Below are 9,445 nucleotides of genomic sequence, written 5' to 3' on the forward strand. Positions count from 1 at the left end.
AGTGGTCTGATCACATGCAGGAAATAATCTCAATCTTTTGCTATTGGTTGAGACCTGATTTGTGTCCCAGTATGTGGTATATTCTGGAGAAAGTTCTGTGTGCGCTTGAGAAGAATGAGTATTCTGTTATTTTAGGGTGGAATGTTCTGTATATATCTATGAGGTCCATCTGGTTCAGTGTGTTATTCAAAGGTCTTGTTTCTTTGTTGATTTTCTGCTTAGATGATCTGTCGATTGCTGAGAGTGGAGTATTGAGGTCTCCTATAATTAACGCATTGTTATCTACATGACTGTATATTTTGGTTAAAAGTTGGCTTATGTAGTTGGCTGCTCCCAATTGTTAGATCTTCTTGTTGGATAGACCCCTTAAGAATGATATAGTGTCCTTCTGTGCCTCTAACTACCGTCTTTAGCTCAAAATCTAATTTTTCTGATATAAGAATTCCTACCCCAGCTTTCTTTGGAGGTCCGTTAGCATGGAAGATGGATCTCCATCCCTTCACTTTGAGTCTTGATGTATCTTTAGGTAAATGAAGCTCTTGTAGACAGCTTATGGATGGGTCCTGTCTTTTTATCCAGTCTGCAACCCTGTGCCATTTTATGGGAGCATTTAGGCCGTTCACGTTGAGAGTGATTATTGAAAGATATGAATTTATTGTCATCATGCCTGTGAAGTCCTTGTTTCTATAGGTTGTCTCTGTAAATTTCTGTTCTATATCACTCTTGGGTTCTTCCTCCTTTTATAGAAACCCTCCCCCTAATATTTCTTGCAGGACCCACTTAGTGGTCACATATTCTTTCAGTTTCTTCTGTTCCTGGAACCTCTGCATCTCTCCATCCATTCTAAATGACAGCCTTGCGGTTTATCATTCTAAATGACAGCCTTGGCTGCATGTTCTTCTCGTTTAGTACCCTGAATATGTCTTGCCAGGACTTTCTGTCTTGCCAGGTCTTTGTGGACAGGTCTGACATTATTTTGATGTTCTTCCCTCTGTACATAAGGAATCTCTTCCCCCTAACTGCCCTTAAGAGGGTTTCCTTGGTTCTATGATTTGCGAGTTTTACTATTACATGCTGGGACGTTGGTCTGTTTTCCTTGATCTTGGGAGGGGTCCTCTCTGCCTGTAGGCCATGAATGTTTGTTTCATTCCCCAGATTAGGGAATTTCTCAGCTATTCTCTCAAATATAACTTCTAGTCCTCTCTCTCTCTCTCCACCCCTCAGGGATCCCAATAATTCTGACTTTGGAGTGTTCCATGACATCACTTATTTTTTTAATTCTGTTTTCATGGATTTTGAGCTGATTCTTCCAAGCCTCCTCTTTCTCCTTCTTTTCGATCAATTGGTCTTCTAGATCACTCTTTGTTCTTCTGCCTCATTTACCCTAGCCGTTAGAGTATCTAGATTAGATTGGATCTCATTGATAGCATTTTTAAGTTCTGCCAGTTCTGCTCTCATTTCTTCCTTAGAGACCCCATGTTGCCATTAATCGATTTCTCCATTTCTCTAGCATCTTCATAACTGTTACCCTGAAGTCCCATTTATGACATCTTGGTTATATCTGTATCCATTTGTAAATCTGTGACAGAAGTCATAGTGTCTGAGTTTTTCCTATTTGGGGGGTTTCTCCTTTTAGTCATTCTGTTGAGGGGTGGTTGAGGGAATGTACAGAGTCCAAATTATTGACCAAAACCCAAGCAAGGTGCACCTGTTTTATAGGGACCTTAGGGTTTTCAGCCTCTTGTTCTTCCAGCCTATCTTCTGGGGGAGGGGCCTGCCCCACCATTACTCAGACAACCCTGTTTGGGCAGAGTTGCCTTGCCCCCTGTGGCGGGGGTTGGGCTCAGTGAAAACTGTTTTATTTGGGCTTTTTTTCCCTGGTGGCTTTCCCTGGTGGCTTTTTGCATCTCTTCTGAGAGAGCAGAAATGACCATTTCCAACCCTATGCTTGTCTGTTTTTCAGTGAGCTCTCCAGCCCACTGTCTCAGTTTCTGTCTGTGCTGCTAAAACCACAGAGTCCTGGGTTGTGCGCCTCCCAGCCCTCGCTTCCAGGTCCAGGCATGTCTCTGCCCTTTGTGCTTCTAAAACCGCCAGCTGCCCCCAGTTTGCACACGCAGCCCCACAACTCCAGTTTCAGCCCAGGGGCTGCCCTAAAGTCCTTTCCCCACAGCTACCAGTCTGCGAGTCTGTGCCTGGTTCCCAGCATGGGAGGCTTTAACCATCCAGTGGTGCAGGATCCAAGAGGCTTCCTCTGCCTTCTGTTTATCTTCCGATATCTGCCTGCAGAATCATGGCTCCCTGCTTCCTATCTTGAAATTAACTGCCAGTGATATTCTGTTTGTAGAGATCCAGATATATCTTCTTACATCTCAGACTGATTTCGCTGCTGTTCAGAGTGGTCTAGTAGATATCCATCTCAATTCAGGGGACTGGTTGGAATAGAGTCCCCTACTCTTCCACCATTTTTGCCCCTCCCACTCCAGCTTTATTTAATTCTTTTTTTTTCGATTAATAACTTCTTTATTCTGGAAAAGCAAATGAAAGTCACATTCATATAAACACTGACATTACAAAGTACAGGGAAAAGGGGAAGGGAGAAGAAACACAAACCTCTACAAATCCTGCTAATACTGTCTCACCAAACAAGCCCATAATGCTCTGTCCCATATTCAATCACTTATATAATAAACCACAAATAAAATCTTCTCTGGAAGATACATCGTTCCTCTTTGAGATGGCAGGGAAAAGGGACTGGAAGTTGGAGTAGGAGGCTTTATTCTTTTGGCAGATCCTCTCAGTCATTGTAGATATTGCTGCACTGTTAATAAAAAATATATGCTTCTCTGTAAAGCATTAAAAAAAAAATCCAAGGATGAGATGGCTGAGGTCTCAGCTCAAGTATCTCCAAATATATTGTTGTCCATTCCCTGACCTTCCCATTTGTTATTTCCTGGTTGTTTTCCGGATCAGTGCCATTCTCTGTTTGTGGGCCTCTGTGGTGCACGCCTTTTCGTAGTGTCGGATTTCTTCAGAGCCAAATCCTGGGATCCACATGTTCCACTGGCGTTCTAGATGCAGCTGGACATCTTTCACCTCCAGGGTGCTGGACTTGTGATGCTGACCAAACTGACAGGCCGCTGTCACCACACTCTCAATAAAATCATCAGCAATCTGCAGCAGCATCTCCTCCACATCTTCATCCAATTGCTCATTAGGATCCACTTCTCTTATTAAGTCTTGTAATTTTTTCTTGGTCAATACCTGATTGTTTTCAGGGCTGAGACACCCTCCTGTCCCAGGAGTACCCGGTATCTTTACCACTGTAGTGCTATTGGCCATGGAGCCTTGTGGAGGGGTGCTGGCTGGTTCCGGTTTTATGGATGAGAAATTGGAGAGGTTGATTAGGGCTGAGGGGCCGAAGTGGTTCATAATCTGCCGAGCTTTGGACTTCAGTTCATAGAGCTTATCGAGATCCTGTTTCTTTTTGGAGCTGTGAGGACCAAGGCCAATCAAAGGCAGCAGCGTCTATCTCCCCATGATATGCGGAGACTGCCCCAGTGAAGCGTTCGTCTCAGCAGCCGGTCCAACTGCTTGGCCCTCCCCGAGTACTTCCCCAGCTTTATTTAATTCTTAAATGGGTTTCTGTTACATTCACCAGTGAAATCACACTAACACATCTTGAAAGTAAGCCCTTGGCCTTTGCCATCTCAAAAATCTGTATGTGGCTGAAATGTGGCTCTTGTCCTTCCTTGCTAAAAATTGCCTACTCACAATGGGCTGCTGTCAAGAACTAAACACTGCAAAATGCAAATGTAAATTTACCAAGGAGATTCAAAGGAGTTTAAATCCTGACCAGGTTTCAATTATGGTATATTGATCCAAAAGGTAAGCATCCTTACAACCAACTTCTTGAGGACTTAAGAACCATTTTGGGCTCCATTTTGATGGAGTCTCCCAGATCAGCAAACATTACTGGAGTCAAAAGTGAGGTCTCCAACCCAAAGTGTAGACTGCTGGTCAAAGGTGGGGCACCAACACAGCACGGTCACCTGGGGAAGAGATGACTCTATCTGATCTTCCCTACTGCCCTGGCACAGGCAGGCCCCAACAGGCTGCAGCTGTGCTCCCACCCTGTGGCTCCTGAGTGATGGTGCCCAGAGTAACTGGATGGGTCACCAGAGATTCATGAGAGCCCAAGAAAGGGAGCCAGGGGTGGGGAAGGGAGACAGAAGGACTCCCAGCCCCAGGGCGCCTGGGCAAATGCTGAGGCACTCCGGGCTGGCAGGCCTAGTGCTGGCCAGGTCCCCCATGCGCTGCTGGTGCAATCAACCCTCTCCAGGCTTTCCTGGGACAACCCTTGGGCTTCACCTCAGTGAGAGGCCCTGTGGAACCTTCTGGAGTCTGGCCACCTAGCTTTGGGGAGGTCACGTGGGAGGGGTGGGATGGGCAGCAGGGAAGTGGGTAAGGCAGGGAAGGTCCCAGTGCCCCCCTCCCCACTTCACTGGGACTGCCCTTCATGCCTTTCCCATGCCTTTACCTGACTGGCCTATGGAAACTTTTGGTGTCTGGCCACTGAACAGGTGAGGGGGGCAGGTGGGCAGGAAGTGGCAGAAAGGAGGAGATGGGGGAAGGGGTTTGCAGGCTGGTTCAGCACTGCAGGGGTCCTTACAATCCTTTTGGTGCAAGCACCTCCCCACCACTCTGCCCTGCAATACAGCAGGCATTCCTGTCCTGTGCATTCTCTGTGTGGCCCCATGGAACATTTTGGTGCCAGGCAACAGAACAGGAGGGTAAGTACGTTGGGCAGGGCAGCATCTGGTGGGAAAGCATGCGTCAGGTGGGCAGGGCTTTTGCCAGAAAGGAGGCCGAGGACAGGGTAAGTGAACTCAACGCATTTGAGGTGCTCTCACTCCCTGGGTGTGAGCGCCCCCTTGTGGCTTCCCCAGGATGGTCAGGGTGTGCCTGTCCTGGGTCTCCCCTGAGTGGCCCCATGCGGCTGCCCCACTAGGAGCAGGTGTTGGAGGGACAACCAATGTGGGACACCATGAAGTCACCCCCACAAGGACACTTGTGATGAGCACTGGGTGTTTTATGTAAGTGATGAATTCACTGAATTCTACTCCAGAAACCACTATTGCACTGTAACTAACTAAAAATGATAAAAAAAGAGTTCTCATTAATGCCTATCACCCATCTAGCCCATCACCTACCCACCTCCCTCCATCAACCCTCAGTTTTTTCTCTAGCATTAAAAGTCTCATATGGTTTGTTTCCCTCTCTTCCTTTTTAAACCCTTCCCACATGTTCATCTGTTTTCCTTTTTAAATTCCACATATGATGGTTTCACTCATGTGGAACATAAGAAATAACACAGAGGATCATAGGGGAAGGGAGGGAAAATTGAATGGGAAGAAATCAGAGAGGAAGAAAAACCATGACTGACTCTTTTTTTTTCCCACTTCCTTAATTTCTTTTTTTAATAATTTTTTATTGTTATGTTAATCACCATACATTACATCATTAGTTTTTGATGTAGTGTTCCATGATTCATTGTTTGTTCATAACACCCAGTGCTCCATGCAGAATGTGCCCTCCTTAACACCCATCACCAGGCTAACCCATCCCCCCACCCCCCTCCCCTCTAGAACCCTCAGTTTGTTTTTCAGAGTGCATCGTCTCTAATGGTTCGTCTCCCCCTCCGACTTACTCCCCTTCATTCTTCCCCTCCTGTTATCTTCTTCTTCTTTTTTTTTCTTAACATATATTGCATTATTTGTTTCAGAGGTACAGATCTGTGATTCAACAGTCTTGTAAAATTCACAGTGCTCACCATAGCACATACGCTCCCCAATGTCTGTCACCCAGCCACCCAATCCCTCCGACCCCCCCACCACTCCAGCAACCCTCAGTTTGTTTCCTGAGATTAAGAATTCCTCATATCAGTGAGGTCATATGATACATGTCTTTCTCTGATTGACTTATTTCACTCAAAATAACACCCTCCAGTTCCATCCACGTCGTTGCAAATGGTAAGATCTCATTCCTTTTGATGGCTGCATAATATTCCATTGTGTATATATACCACTGCTTCTTTATCCATTCATCTGTCGATGGACATCGTGGCTCTTTCCACAGTTTGGCTACTGTGGACATTGCTGCTATAAACATTGGGGTGCATGTACCCCTTCGGATCCCTACATTTCTATCTTTGCGGTAAATACCCAGTAGTGCAATTGCTGGATTGTATGGTAGCCATATTTTCAACTGTTTGAGGAACCTCCATACTGCTTACCAGAGTGGTTGCACCAGCTTGCATTCCCACCAACAGTGTAGGAGGGTTCCCCTTTCTCCACATCCCCGCCAACATCTGTCGTTTCCTGACTTCTTAATTTTAGCCATTCTGACGGGTGTGAGGTGGTATCTCATTGAGGTTTTGATTTGGATTTCCCTGATGACGAGCGATGTTGAGCACTTTTTCATGTGTCTGTTGGCCATTTGGATGTCTTCTTTGGAAAAATGTCTGTTCATGTCTTCTGCCCATTTCTTGATTGGATTATTTGTTCTTTGGGTGTTGAGTTTGATAAGTTCTTTATAGATTTTGGATACTAGCCCTTTATCTGATATGTCATTGGCAAATATTTTCTCCCATTCTGTCGGTTGTCTTTTGGTTTTGTGGACTGTTTCTTTTGCTGTGCAAAAGCTTTTTATCTTGAAGAAATCCCAGTAGTTCATTTTTGCCCTGGCTTCCCTTGCCTTTGGCGATATTTCTAGGAAAAAGTTGCTGTGGCTGAGGTCGAAGAGGTTGCTGCCTGTGTCCTCCTTTAGGATTTTGATGGACTCCTGTCTCACGTTGAGGTCTTTCAACCATTTGGAGTCTGTTTTTGTGTGTAGTGTAAGGAAATGGTCCAGTTTCATTCTTCTGCATGTGGCTGTCCAATTTCCCCAACACCATTTGTTGAAGACACTGTCTTTTTTCCATTGGACATTCTTTCCTGCTTTGTCAAAGATGAGTTGACCATAGAGTTCAGGGTCCATTTCTGGGCTCTCGATTTTGTTCCATTGATCTATGTGTCTGTTTTTGTGCCAGTACCATACTGTCTTGATGATTACAGCTTTGTAATAGAGCTGGGAGTCCAGAATTGTGATGCCGCCAGCTTTTCTTTTCTTTTTCAATATTCCTCTGGCTATTCGGGGTCTCTTCGGGTTCCATACAAATTTTAGGATTATTTGTTCCATTTCTTTGAAAAAGGTGGATGGTATTTTGATGGGGATTGCATTGAATCTGTAGATTGCTCTAGGTAGCACTGACATCTTCACAATATTTGTTCTTCCAATTTATGAGCATTGAATGTTTTTCCATTTCTTTGTGTCTTCAATTTCTTTCATGAGTATTTTATAGTTTTCTGAGTACAGATCCTTTGCCTCTTTGGTTAAATTTATTCCTAGGTATCTTATGGTTTTGGGTGCAATTGTAAATGGGATCAACTCCTTGATTTGTCTCTCTTCTGTCTTGTTGTTGGCATAGGAATGCCACTTATTTCTGTGCATTGATTTTACATCCTGCTACTTTACTGAATTCCTGTATGAGCTCTAGCAGTTTTGGGGTGGAGTCTTTTGGGTTTTCCACATACAGTATCATATCATCTGCAAAGAGTGAGAGTTTGACTTCCTCTTTGCTGATTTGGATGCTTTTGATTTCTTTTTGTTGTCTGATTGCTGTGGCTAGGACTTCTAATACTATGTTGAATAGCAGTGGTGAGAGTGGACAACCCTGCCACGTTCCTGACCTTAGGGGAAAAGCTCTCAGCTTTTCCCCATTGAGAATGATATTCGCTGTAGGTTTTTCATAGATGGTTTTTATGATATTGAGGTATGTACCCTTTATCCCTATACTCTGAAGAGTTTTGATCAAGAAAGGATGCTGTACTTTGTCAAATGCTTTTTCTGCATCTATTGAGAGGATCATACGATTCTTATTTTTCTTTTGTTAATGTATTGTATCACGTTGATTGATTTGCAGATGTTGAACCAGCCTTGCAGCCCAGGGATAAATCCCACTTGGTCATGGTGAATAATCCTTTAAATGTACTGTTGGATCCTATTGGCTAGTATTTTGGTGAGAATTTTTGCATCCATGTTCATCAGGGATATTGGTCTGTAGTTCTCCTTTTTGATGGGGTCTTTGGTTTTGGGATCAAGGTAATGGTGGCCTCATAAAATGAGTTTGGAAGTTTTCCTTCCATTTCTATTTTTTGGAACAGTTTCAGGAGAATAGGTATTAATTCTTTAAATGTCTGATAGAATTCCCCTGGGAAGCCATCTGGCCCTGGGCTTTTGTTTCTTGGGAGATTTTTGATGACTGCTTCAATTTCCTTAGTGGTTATAGGTCTGTTCAGGTTTTCTATTTCTTCCTGGTTCAGTTTTGGTAGTTGATACATTTCTAGGAATGCACCCACTTCTTCCAGGTTATCTAATTTGCTGGCGTAGAGTTGCTCATAATATGTTCTTATAATTGTTTGTATTTCTTTGGTGTTGGTTGTCATCTCTCCTCTTTCATTTTGTTGATTTGGGTCATTTCTCTTTTCTTTTTGATCAGTCTGGCCAGGGGTTTCTCAATCTTGTTAATTCTTTGAAAGAACCAGCTCCTAGTTTCGTTGATCTGTTCTACTGTTCTTTTGGTTTCTAGTTCATTGATTTCTGCTCTGATCTTTATTATTTCTCTTCTCCTGCTGGGTTTAGGCTTTATTTGCTGTTCTTTCTCCAGCTCCTTTAGGTGTAGGGTTAGGTTGTGTATTTGAGACCTTTCTTGTTTCTTGAGAAGGGCTTGTATTGCTATATACTTTCCTCTCAGGACTGCCTTTGCAGTATCCCAAAGATTTTGGACAGTTGTGTTTTCATTTTCATTGGTTTCCATGAATTTTTTTAATTCTTCTTTTAATTTCCTGGTTGACCCATTCATTTTTTAGTAGGATGCTCTTTAGCCTCCATGGATTTGAGTTCTTTCTGACTTTCCTCTTGTGATTGAGTTCTAGTTTCAAAGCATTGTGGTCTGAAAATATGCAGAGAATAATCCCAATCTTTTGGTACCAGTTGAAACCCCATTTGTGACCTAGGATGTGATCAATTCTGGAGAATGTTCCATGGGCACTAGAGAAGAATGTGTATTCCATTGCTTTGGGATGGAATGTTCTGAATATGTCTATAAAGTCCATTTGGTCCAGTGTTTCATTTAAAGTCTTTATTTCTTTGTTGACCTTTTGCTTAGATGATCTGTCCATTTCAGTTAGGGGTGTGTTAAAGTCCCCCACTATTATTGTATTGTTGTCAATGTGTTTCTTTGCTTTTGTTCTTAATTTCCTTATATAATTGGCTGCTCCCACGTTAGGGGCATAGATATTTACAATTGTTAGATCTTCTTGTTGGGTAGACCCTTTAAGTAGGGTAT

General features: G+C 43.5%; 1 pseudogene; it reads right to left on the bottom strand.

The window, feature by feature from the left end:
* Positions 1-2,910: 2,910 nt before the first annotated feature.
* Positions 2,911-3,444, bottom strand: LOC148165083 (transcription initiation factor TFIID subunit 12 pseudogene; annotated as a pseudogene).
* Positions 3,445-9,445: the final 6,001 nt, after the last annotated feature.

The sequence above is a fragment of the Eumetopias jubatus genome, unplaced genomic scaffold (genome assembly GCF_037043125.1).
Source record: "Eumetopias jubatus isolate StellerSeaLion01/CBP00866 unplaced genomic scaffold, mEumJub1_p1.0 scaffold_1, whole genome shotgun sequence".
Taxonomy (NCBI): Eukaryota; Metazoa; Chordata; class Mammalia; order Carnivora; family Otariidae; genus Eumetopias; species Eumetopias jubatus.